This window comes from Bos mutus, chromosome 25 (genome assembly GCF_027580195.1).
Source record: "Bos mutus isolate GX-2022 chromosome 25, NWIPB_WYAK_1.1, whole genome shotgun sequence".
NCBI lineage: Eukaryota > Metazoa > Chordata > Mammalia > Artiodactyla > Bovidae > Bos > Bos mutus.
Window position 1 is genome coordinate 6,692,855 of NC_091641.1, and position 12,696 is coordinate 6,705,550.

Consider the following 12,696-nt stretch of genomic DNA (forward strand, 5'->3'; position numbering starts at 1 on the left):
GGGAAGATAAAGTGAGATCGTGTACATGAAGGTGCTTGACATATCATAGCCAGGATTCATTGTCAGGGAAAATAACCAACCAACCAAATAAACAAACACCATCATTATCATCATCAACAACAAAATGATTTGATCCAATCAGTTCAATAGCCCTCAGAAAAACATCCCAGCCAATCAGACAGGACCTTTATAGTCCCTGGCTGTCCCTATTGGGTGAGTCACTGTGCGAAGCAGGGATACAAGGAGTCTGGGCTCTGCAGCTGGCTGGTCTGAGTTCAAAGCTTGGCTCCACCACTTTCTGGGTGGGTGACCTTGGAAAGGTTACTTAACTGCTCTGTGCTCCAGTATCCTTGCCTGTAAAATGGCCATAATAATAGTGACCTGCTTTGTAGGACTCTTGTGAGGATAAATGTGCTAACTCACCCCAGGCACTCAGCTCAGTTCCTGGTACCTGCCCTTGTTGAGCTCCATCACCGTCAGATTTTAGAACTGTGCAAAGTTGGCCCAGCTCCAGGGTAACGCTGTTTCGTGGACTGGTCTTTATTCATAGCATGAAAAATTGCTTAGAAAGGCAGTTAAGATTACTACGAATTAGGACCACAAGAGGAGCCAGGAAGAGGCTTGATTATGTTGTGTAATGCCATCAAATGTAAACTGACTAGTTATGTATCTGTCCTGCAAAGAGCTGGTATGCTCAGATGAAGACCAGTGGGTCAGCAGAAGACTCCTTTCAATGTCTTTCATGGGCTTTCAGCTCACAGCACAGCAGTCATGCAAAGGCTGGACAGGAAGCTGGGCTGTAGGATAGCAGAGCAGATCATAAATCAAAGGCATGCTCACTCCTACACAGACGGCGGGAGAGCCTGGTGCCACAGGACGTGAAGTCCCCGCTCCCCCAGGAAAATGAAGTATCAAGGATCAACCATCACATCGCTTCTGTCATCAGCTAGTTATAAGGAAAGGTCAGAGAGTTTGGCAAATTCTTACTTGAAAAGAGATCTCTTTGACCCATCTGAAGACTCTCAAAATGGTGAAGGGGATTAATCAAATTGTTTCTGACAAAGACCATGAAAACAAGAGAATTTAATTTGAAAATTAGGAGCATGTGAAAACTAAAAGGCACATTTCGAGCCAAACAATTTGAGGCTATTCTCAGCATTCATATGGATTACGTTATGAAGTCCAGGAGAGGCTGGGGAGCAGGAGGCAGGAACATGATGGTCACCAAGTTATCATGGCTGGGGAATGCATATTAATGGTAATGAAATCACCTAATGTGTGCTGAGTCCTTACAAGGTGCCACAAGGGAAGCCCAAAAATACTGGAGTGGGTAGCCTATCCCTTCTCCAGCAGATCTTCCTAACCCAGGGATCGAACCAGGGTCTCCTGCATTGCAGGCAGATTCTTTACCAACTGAGCTATCAGAAGCCCATACTGAGTGTCACATCCAACCTGAAGCACTTTACACATATCAGCTCCTTTAAAATTCTCAAAAACCTCATAGGTACATACGTACTAAATTGCTTTATTCATGTCTGACTTTTTGCGACTCTATGGACTGTAACTCACCAGACTCCTCTGTCCATGGGATTCTCCAGGCAGGAATATTGGAGTGGGTTGCCATGCCCTCCTTCAGGGGATCTTCCCTACCTAGGGATCAAATCTGGATCTCTTATGACTCTCCTGCACTGGCAGGTGAGTCCTTTACCACTAGCACCGCCCTGGGGAGCCACTAGCAACAATCTCATAGGTAGGTACTATTTTTACCTTCATTTCTATTTTATAGAAGATAGAACCAAGACACAGAGACTGACCTGTTAGAAGTCATCCAGGATTTGAATGAAGGTTGTGTGTGACTGGGACCCAACTCCCTGCCCTACCCTGCCCTGCTGCCTTGCTGGTGCCATCATTATGGCGGGATGTGTGTCGCTTGGTGGCTTCGCAATGAGTCTTTTTTGTAATATTTATTTATTTGGACGTGCTGGGTTTTAGTTGCAGCACTCAGGATCTTCCATCTTCATTGCACCTTTCGGGATCTACACGATCTTTTAGTCACTGCATGTGAACTCTTAGTTGTGGCATATGGGATCTAGTTCCCTGACCAGGGATCGAACCTGGGCCCCCTGTGTTGGGGGTTCAGAGTCTTAGCCACTGGACCACCAGGCAAGTCCCTTTGGCGAGGAATCCTGATCATTCACCATTTCTTGATCATTTCCCTTGATCGGGGAAACAAAGCAAGTTGGTGACCAGATCGTTGCATTTTAGGGGGATGCCTCTAAACCTATTAACAGGGAAGAGAGGGTACAGACATCCTCCCCCCTACCTCATCCCCCAACCCATGTGTCTTCCTTCCCCGCCCCTCCTTCCCCCTTCCTTCCTCTTCTTAACTTGTCAGTATGGACAACTTAAAATGCATACTCGTCATCTGCTTTAACCATTATCAGCCATTTTCGACCTCATTTTATCTACCATCATCACTTTTTTTTTTTTTCCTGGAGTATTTTACACTAAATCCCAGAAATCATATCATTTCACCAGTACATACATATGTTTAACAGATAGGGGCTTTTTAAAAAGCATAACCACTATGTCATTATCACACCTAATAAAATGAACAATTAATCCTGAAAACATCATCTAATCTCCAGTCCATATTCAATTTTCCTCTATTATCTTAAAGACTTTTTTTTTTACAATGGATTTGTTCAAACCAGGATCCAAACAAGGGCCATCCATTGTATTTGGCTCTTGAAATTTCAAAGCCTCTCTCTCTCTTTTTTAAATTTATTTGTTTATTTGTCTGCCCTGCTCCAAGGATCCTAGTTCCCCGACCAGGGATCGACCCTGAACCCTCTGCCTTGCAAGGTGGATTCTAAACCACTAGACTGCCAGGGAAGTCCTAACGTTTTTATTTTGGAATAATTTTAGATATATAAAGAAGTTAAAAATCTTGTATAAGAGTTCCTGTATATTCCTCACATCATTTTGCTTAATGTTAATCTCTTAGGCAACCGTGGTGCATTTGTCGAAAGTAAATTAACGTGAATACGTTGCTATTAACTAAATCTCAGAGTTAATTAAGATTTCATCATTTCCCCCCCCACTAACATCTTTTTTTTTTTCTGCCCCAGGATCCAATCCAAGATACCATATTGCATTTGGCAAGTCTCTTTAATTTAATCTAAAGTTTGGTCTAATTTAATCACCTCATTTTTTTTCCTTCTCATGCCAATTATATTGGGAAGAAAGCAGGTTAATTGACCTGGGGAATGTCCTGCATTTGTACTTGGCTGATTGCCTCTGGTGTTTTAAAAAAATATTTATTTTAATTTAATTTATTTATGTCACTTAGTTGTGGTACACAGGATCTAGTTCCCTGACCAGGGATCGAACTCAGGCTCCCTGCAGTAGAAGAGTCTTAACTGGCGCTGGACCACCAGAGAAGTCCACGAATGATTTTTTCCATATTTCTTTATATTGAAGGCAGTTGAACTGAGCTGTAATTTACATCAAGTGAAATCCATCCCTTTTTAAAAACGTATTGATTTTTATTTATTTATTTAGCTGTGGTGAGTCTTAGTTGTGGCACGCAGGATCTTCAATCTTAGTTGCAGCATGTAGAATCTTGCTCCCTGACCAAGGATCGATCCTGGGCACCCTGGATTGAGAGTGCCTGAGTCTCAGCCGCTAGACCACCAGGGGAGTCCTGCTCTAGGATTGTTTAACATGTTCCTCTGTTTCCCATATTTCCTATAAATTCGTGATTAGACGTTGAGGCTTCGTTAGATTGAGGTTCCATGTCTTTTCAAGACAGGGCTTCTTCGTGGATGATGCCGTGTATTTCCCATTGCACCATCTTATGAGGCACATAATGACTGGAGGTCCCACGTTCAGTGATTTTTGGAGGAGCTTTTTGAACCTGCCTCGAATATTTACTTTATTTTCCAACGCACTTTTTCAAAAAAGCCCATTTGCTCTCTTTGGATTAGTATCATTTGCATTAGACAGAGTTTCTTCTTCTTTTTTTAAGTCTTCATTGAATTAATTACAATATTGCTTCTGTTTTATGTTTTGGTTTTTTGGCTGAAACGCATGTGGGATCTTAGCCCCTGACCAGGGGTCAAACCCATATCCCCTGCATTGGAAGGTGAAGTCTTAACCACTGGACCACCTGGGAAATTCCTAGACAGACTTTCCTTCTTTCTTTCTTTTTTTCGCACTGTCTTCTTAAGATGTTTTTCTAACCAGCTGTCACCAGAGGCAGAGTATCAGTGCTAGTCATTCTACCCTGAAGGTTCTCCTCATTGTCAATGGACTTCCCAGGTGGCTCAGTGGTAAAGAATCTGCCTGCCAATGCAGGAGATGCAAGTTCGATCCCTGGGTCAGGAAGATCCCCTGGAGGAGGAACTGGCAACCCATTCCATTATCCTTGCCTGGAAAATTCCATGGACAGAGGAGCCTGGCAGGCTACGTCCATGGGGTCACAGAGTCAGACACGACTGAGCACACACACTGTCAATGGCAAGAAGGCCCTCTTTGAACTGGCATTCAAAGCCTTCATGATGCGTCTGTGCAGTCCAGCTGTTCTGGCCTCTTCTCCTGCCTCGCCCACATCCTCTCTGTTCAGCCCACTTTGCTCCTTCTCCTTCTTTCCCCTTCGGGACACTGCCCCCACTTTCTCTCCATCGAGCTCCTACTCATCTCTCAGTCTTAGCTCTCAAAGGGCTCTTTGGTGACCTGTGACATCTTTAACTCCCATAGGCTGGCCTAGCCATCAGTCCCTCTCTTGGGACTCCCTACACACCCCTTGAAGGTGTCACACTGCTTGTACCTGTGGGTTCACTTATTTGTCTACTCAAGTCCTCTGGGTCCTGGGCACCAAACCATGCACAGTCCATCTTAGCTCATGCAATTTCCCGACACTGTGTATATGGCTTGCTCTGGGATATGTGCATGTAAGGCAGTAAGCAGTGAGAGATGATTCCAGAAGGGTAGTGAGGCCAGTTCATAAAGGGCTTTGAATGCCAGTTCAAAGAGAGTTCAGACTTTGTTCGTAGGCAGTGGGGAGCCACAGCAGGCATTTGAGGGAGAGCAGCTAGGGCAAGGGCTGAGGCCAAGAGGGCCTTTAGCTCTGAGTGTCAGGCTCAAAGTGAGGTCCAATCTAAATCCTTGACACTCTCTGCAAAGTCCTGGAGGGCAATGATATGATCTGCATTCTAGAACTATCTTTACTGAAGGTCACTTAGGGATGAATTGGAGACGAAGTGAGGAAGAGAATCAACAGACATGAAGCTTCCATAGACCTGTGCGTGCGTGCATGCTCAGTTGTGTCTGATTCTTTGCAACCCCGTGAACTGTAGGCCCCAAGTCTCCTCTGTGTGTGGGATTCTCCAGGCAAGAATACTGGAGTGGGTCAATATTTCCTTCTCTAGAGGATCTTCCCAATCCAGGGACTGAATCTGCATCTCCTGTATCTCCTGCATTGCAGTCAGATTCTTTACCTGCTGAGCCATCGTATTATATGTTTGAATGTAAATAGGTATAGATGTTCCGATTGACCCTCGGTGGGAATATTCTTTCCGCCTCACAGAGAGAGAAGGAAACTGAAGTTCAGGGAGGTGAAGAAAGTTGCCTGAGGCACCCTGTAGTCAGTGTGTGAGCTGAGGTTCTGTTGGGCCTGGATGCTCGCTGGAGGGTCAGGAGGCAGCAGTGGAAACATCAGCGAGAGATTCCAGCGAGGCCAAATTGGGGGGGCATCCTGAGCCCCACCCCCACACCAACTGGGGAGCACTGAGGGATGTATACTAGACTCGGGGGCTGCTTCCCCATGGCAGGGCCCCTCTGGGTGGCTCTGTGAAGGGGCCCAGGCCAGCCTGAAAAATGCCCATGCATGGAATCAGACAGCCGCGCAGGCTTTGAAACAAAACGGGTCACTTACTTTGTCCCCCTCCTCCCCATAAGATTTTGATTAAATTGACAGGGTCATCTGGTCACCACCAACGCCTTAGCTTTAATAGTGCCTTAATGTTAAAACCCTTGAAATAATTTTTGGCTCTCCTTAAGCATGAAAAGATTTTCCCTCAAAGCCTTTAATTCTGCACTCATCTATTTTTCCAATCAAAGGCAACTCCATGGCCTTTCATGGTCTTAATTAATGGCTCTGTAATCAGAATTCCACTCCGGTTGCTTTCTCTCCCCACTCCCCCCTTTATCCTGGTTTCTCAATGAAGAGCTTATCTAGAACTTGTCCCGACTTCAAACAGACACTTCATGATAGTAAATTGCAGTGAGGTTTTATCAAGTGGAACAGCCTTTTCCTTCTCTTTCTTTTGGGTCTTGGTATTGGTGCAAAACCTCCTTTAGGGCACATGGTCTGCCTTTCTTTCTGCTTTTCAGCAAAGCATGCCTTCCGAGAAGCATGGGCAAGGTGTTTTTGATTATGTACAACCAAGACCTTATAAGATGTTGGTAAATCCTTATAAGACGTTGGTAGGCTGGTGTTTATGGGGTTATCCGAAGCCTTTTGGTTTAAAGGTTGCACCTGACAGCCCTTTCTGAAGTACTAAACTCAATTTTGGATAGAGATATGAGTAGGAAAGATATCAATCTCTCTTGAAATGAATGTCAAGTTCCTTCTTTGGTCTGGCCATCTGTAGGACCCACCTGGCATTTTCATTTATGGTTTTCTCTTTTTCTTTTCAACTTTTCTTTAAAAAAATGTATTGGACTGTGCTGGGTTTCACAGTTGTGGCATGTGAGATCTTCAACCTTTGTTGCAGCATGTGAGATCTAGTTCCCTGACCAAGGATCGAGCCCAGGCCCCCTGCATTGGAAGTATGGAGTTTTAGCCACCGGACCACCAGAAAAGTCCCTATTTGTGGTTCTCTCCTTTGCTTTGTCACCTATAAGGAAGGAAGAATACAGAGTAAACAGTTGTGTTGCTCAGGTCCCCAACTTTAATGAATGTCCTCCAGAAACCACCCCTTAAAGGGCAGCTCTGTTCTTGGGGACTTTGGAGAATGAACCAAGCAGTTCACTGATTTACTCATAAGTCCAGCCAATATTTATTAAGCTTAGACTGAGTGTGATGCTGTTAGGTCCAGGGATACAGAAATGGGTGGGAAACTCCCCTTGTTCTTAGAGTGTGTGGTGTGGGAAATAAAAAACAGGTTAAGAGGTAAGCACGGCAGGTGGAAGTGGGTGTGGACATAGAAGGATCTCTGGGAGCACAGCATGGGTATCAATCCTAGTTGGGGGATTTGGTGAAGAGCTGTGTCCTGAAGAACACTCACCAGGAGGAGACTGGGTGAGGAGGGAAGAGTGTCTTTGTTCATTTGTGCTGAGATAATACCATGAATTGAGGTGGGTTTACAAGCAACAGAAGCATATTTCTCATGGTTTCTGGAGGCTAGGAAGTCCAAGATTTAGGAGATAGCAGATTTGGTGTCTGGTGAGGCCCTGATTCTTGATTCATAGAGGGTCATCGTCTTGCTGTGTCCTCACATGGCCAAAGAGGGGAGGGAACTCTCTGGGGTCTCTTTATTAGGGCACTAATCCCATTTATGAGGGCTCCACCCTCATGACCTAATCACCTCCCAAAGGCTCCACCTCTAAATACCATCACATTGCTGATGTTCAGTTGCTCAGTCATGTCTGACTCTTTATGACCCCGTGGACTGCTGCATGCCAGGCTTCCTTCACTTCTCCTGGAGTTTGCTCAAGTTCAGGTTCATTGAGTTGGTGATGCCATCCAACATCTCATCCTCTGTTGCCCTGTTCTCCTCTTGCCATCAATCTTTCCCAGCATCAGGGTCTTTTCCAATGAGTCGGCTCTTTGCATCAGATGGCCAAAGTATTGGAGTTTCAGCTTCAGCAACAGTCTTTCCAATGAATAGTCAGGGTTGATTTCCATTAGGACTGACTGGAGACAAACTAAGACATTTCCTTTCTTCATTTTTTCACCTAGTAATCTCATTAAAGGGGGCTCCCCTGGTGGCTCAGATGGTAAAGAATCTGCCTGCAATGTGGGAGACCCAGATTCGATCCCTGAGTTGGGAAGATCCCCTGGAGGAGGGCATGGCAACCCACTCCAGTATTCTTGCCTGGAGAATCCTCATGGACAGAGAAGCTTGGAGGGCTAGAGTCCATGGGATTGCAAAGAGTTGGACACGACTGAGCACATACACACACACACACACACAATCTCATTAAGTTTTTAGGGGAGCATTTATTTAGCTGTATCTGTCTTAGTCCACGGTTTCTTTTTATCACCATATTTGACTTGGGCCTTTGGCAGCTGGGCAGACTCCATGTTTTTAAGTGTTTTGTTGTTGCTGTTGTGTTAGTTGCTCACTAGGGAAGTGTATTTTAGGTTTTGCTTTTTTTTTTTTTTTGCTGCACTGCACGGTGGCATGTGGACCAGGGATGGGACCCGCGCTTCCTTGCAGTGGAAGTGTGGAGTCTTAACCACTGGACCACCAGGGAAGACCTAACTTTCACTTTTAATACTACTTTTTCCCCTTTCAAACTTGTGTTTGTTTAAGATCCTGGGCTACTGTGGTAGCCATCTAATTTGCTGTTGTCTTTGTGTGTTTGATTATTTTTTTTTATTCCTCATAAGAGAACACAGAGAGAGTTGACTTGCTAAAGCCATATGTGAATGTTAACAATGCTGAAAAGACCTAGATGGCTGCGGTTGTCTCCTAAATGTCTGTTTCACTGCCAGTGTTTAGGGAAACCGGTAAGCTTACACTTGTATGTATGCTGAGCAAGGAGGTGTTCCGTTTTATGGAAGTGGGTGGAATTTTACGGGTGTCCAGGTAAAGAAGAAAACAGAGTCAGCATCTTCCATTCTACCCATGCTCTGCTCGTATTTTGCCCCTGGCCAAGTACAGAGAGCTTGGAACAAAACAAAGAAGCCCCTTTGTTGCGACTGTATAGCCACCTTGAGTCAATCCAGCCCGCTCCTGTGCCGGTCTGGGATCTGGAACAGCTGGGAGGGAGGGCTGTTGGAGCAATCAGTATGAAAACCAGCCGGTCTCTACCACTGCTTCCCTGAACTTCTGGGAGAATTACAGGATTCGTGTCCTAGAAGGGGACTGGTGGGGGAGGGGAGATTTCTGTTTTAGATTAACAGGAGGATTTATCATGCCAGAAGGTCAATATTTACCTTGGCTTCAGCTTGATGAGTATTTACTTCTCTGTTCAGTTGGTCTTTTTGCTGACTTCAGCAGAAGCAAATATCTGCTTTTTGTCTGCCCAAGAGGATGCTGACTGATATTTTCTTATCAGAAAGGCCTGGAAACAGTTGCAGAGGAGCCCACTTCTCGAGGGTGTGTGTGTATGTGTGTGTGTTGGGGGGCTTGTCTACTTCCACCAAGAAATCTGATCCCTCTTTGTACAAACAAGCCCGTTTCTAAGGGTCTTTTGAACTTGCAGACCGGCGAGAGAGCACAAAATCACAGACAAATCACTTCTCTCTTCTCCTCATATGAAAAATGGGGAGATTATGAGAAGCCTGATGGTCTGTGTCAGAGTTGTGGTGAGTGGTCAAGGAGTTAAGGGCTCAGTGGCACCCTGATGACCCTTATCTGTCCAGTTTCCATTTTATTGAGGTCCTGGGGGGAGGGGCTAGGTGATGCCCCAAGATTGCCACGGAACTAGGGAGAGGGAGCCAGCAGTACGAGCTGGATACCAACTCCAAGGCTTTAATGCTTGACTTCTTGGACTCTTGGGAACAGTGGCTTCTGCCTCTCGTGAGGCTTTAACACGTATTCAGTGAGTGCCGTGGGCATAGTTTAGAAATACAGAGATGAGTACTTGTGTGGAGTGTGAACCAGAGACATGCTGGGGTGGCTAGAATCTGAGGAGTCCCTGGATCTTTCTGAGGACACCAGAAGCCCCTTTATTTCAGGGCTGCTCAAACTTCCCCACTCTTGCCGCCACCCCCAATTATGTTTAATCTTGAAAAATAATGCAAATGGCACATTCTACTCAATGATGTTCCTGTATTTGTTTTAAAATGAAGTTTTGCTTTAAATTATTGACCACAGAGAAAGATATACCAGATTTATCCCAGGCTCCAGATTCTTCTAAGAAAGCTCACAGCACTCCTGGGTTATGAGCCCACTTGGGGGTTTGAGAAGGGAAGAGGGGGGCATAGTTTAATTTTAATCCCTCACCAAAGCTCTGCAAATAATAACCATTAACATTTATTGAACATTACAATGCATCAGGCACATGATTCCAAGAACTGTGTGTGAATAATTCACTGAATTATTTTACCAAACCCATACATTGGGTACTGTTATTCTGATTTTACAGATGTAGAAGCTCAGAGAGGTTAAGTAACTTGTCCAAGGTCACACAGCTGGAACCCTTTGGAATTGAACCCTATTACCTGGTGTCCTCTGGAGGTGAGGGAGGGGTTAGAATGTGATACCACATATTCCATGTGATACCACACATTCTAAGAATGGAGAATTCTTCTCCATTCTCTTGGCTCCCATGCCCTCTTTGGAGGCGGGGGCGGGTACTGGAAAAGACTTTAGAAACGAGCCAGTCCACTCTTCATTTTCCAAATGAAGGACCAGAGAGGGAAGGGGTTTACTCTAGGTCACCCAGCAAGTCAGCAGGGACACCAGGAGCAGACCTGGGGCTTCTGGGTCTGAGTGACCTGTGATATCACATTTCTTTTCTTGAGTTTTGGCATCTTTGCATTTTTATCCCTTGCCCTCTAAATGGAATCTCCTTTTGTTATCAGAGCATTTGTCCAGACTTCCGGCTGGTTTAAACAAAGCTATTTATTTACTCAAGGCGGTGCTGGATCTTCGTTGCTGCTCGTGGCTTTCATTAGTTGCTGCGGGTGGGGGCTCCTCTCTAGTTGCGGTGCATGGGCTTCTCATCATGGTGGCTTCTCTTGTTGCGGAGCACGGGCTCTAGGCACATGGGCTTAGTTGCTCCGTGGCATGTGGGATCTTCCTGGACTAGGAATTGAATCTGTGTCCTCTGCATTAGCAGGCAGATTCTTAACCACTAGACCACCAGGGAAGTCCATGCTGTTGAAGGAAAAAAAAAAGTTATTTTAACTCTTCCTAAAAAATAATGTAAGCACCCTGAGGGTGAAAAATATGTTACTTGCTTCTCTTAGAGCATGCACTGCACCCAGCCGAGTGCTGGGCATGCAGAAGTTTCTCAATATACATTCACGGGGCCAGAGTGAACTTTTTCTCTTATAGGTGAAATAGAGGACCAAACTCAACCAACCTCCTTAGTTCTGAAGTTTCTGGGATGTATTAATTCTTTCCCTAAAGCTTTTCATTCTAAAAGAATCTGCAGTTATGGAAGAGTGTTATCCCTTTCTCTCCTTGGTCCCTCTAGCTTAGGTGCCGCCCATGGCACTGGAAAAATGAGTTTAAGATAAAAAGTGAACTCTTGTTCCTCTACTGCAATGCCTACAGAATAAAGCCAATTTATAGCAACATGGAATTCCTCTGGTCTTTAAGGTCTCATTATGCAAGTGAAGGAGGGAGAGGAAGAAGACAGATGCTCACAAATTCCTGGCGGGGGGAGGGATGACCTCATCATTTATTGGGTGTTGGAAAACAGCCCAAGGAACACAGTCCAGATTCCTTTTGGGGGAGGCACTGAACATCCCCTGATAACCCAAATTCTCCAGATCTTTTAGGCCTTGAGAAAGGGATGGAGGGCAAGATGAAGAAAGTGGTCCTCAGTCCAAGTGATGTTTCCCATTAGGGGGCTGTCCACTCGGAGATGGACTCTATGCATCCTTATTCCTAGGTGGAAACTCCGGACTTGGGAAGTGTGGAAGTCCCATTTGAAAGGCTGAGGCATGGGACTTCCCTGGTGGTCCAGTGTTAAGAATCCACCTTCCAATACAGGGGACATGGGTTTGATTCCTAGTCGGGGAATTAAGAGCCCACAAGTGCAGGGCAACTAAGCCCGTGTGCCACAACTAGAGAAGCTCATGTGCCACAAGTAAGACCTGATACAGCCAAGGAAATTAAAAAATAAATCTGCATGCAGGTCAAGAAGCAACAGTTAGAATTGGACATGGAACAACAGACTGGTTCCAAATCGGGAAAGGAATACGTCAAGGCTGTATATTGTCACCCTGCTTATTTAACTTATATGCAGAGTACATCATGAGAAATGCTGGGCTGGATGAAGCACAAGCTGGAATCAAGATTTCTGGGGGAAATATCAATAACCTCAGATATGCAGATGACACCACCCTTATGGCAGAAAGTGAAGAACTAAACAGTGTCTTGATGACAGTGAAAGAGGAGAGTGAAAAAGTGGGCTTAAAGCTCAACATTCAGAAAACTAAGATCATGGCATCCAGTCCCATCACTTCATGGCAAATAGATGGGGAAACAATGAAACAGAGAGAGTAGATTTAAAATCTTATTTATTTTTTTGGGCTCCAAAATCACTACAGATGCTGACTGCAGCCATGAAATTAAAAGACGTTTGCTCCTTGGAAGAAAAGCTATAACCAACCTAGACAGCATACTAAAAAGCAGAGACATTACTTTACCAACAAAGGTCCATCTAGTCAAAGCTATGGTTTTTCCAGTAGTCATGTATGGGTGTGAGTTGGATTATAAAGAAAGCTGAGCACCAAAGAATTGATGCTTTTGAACTATGGTGTTAGAGAAGACTCTTGAGAGTCCC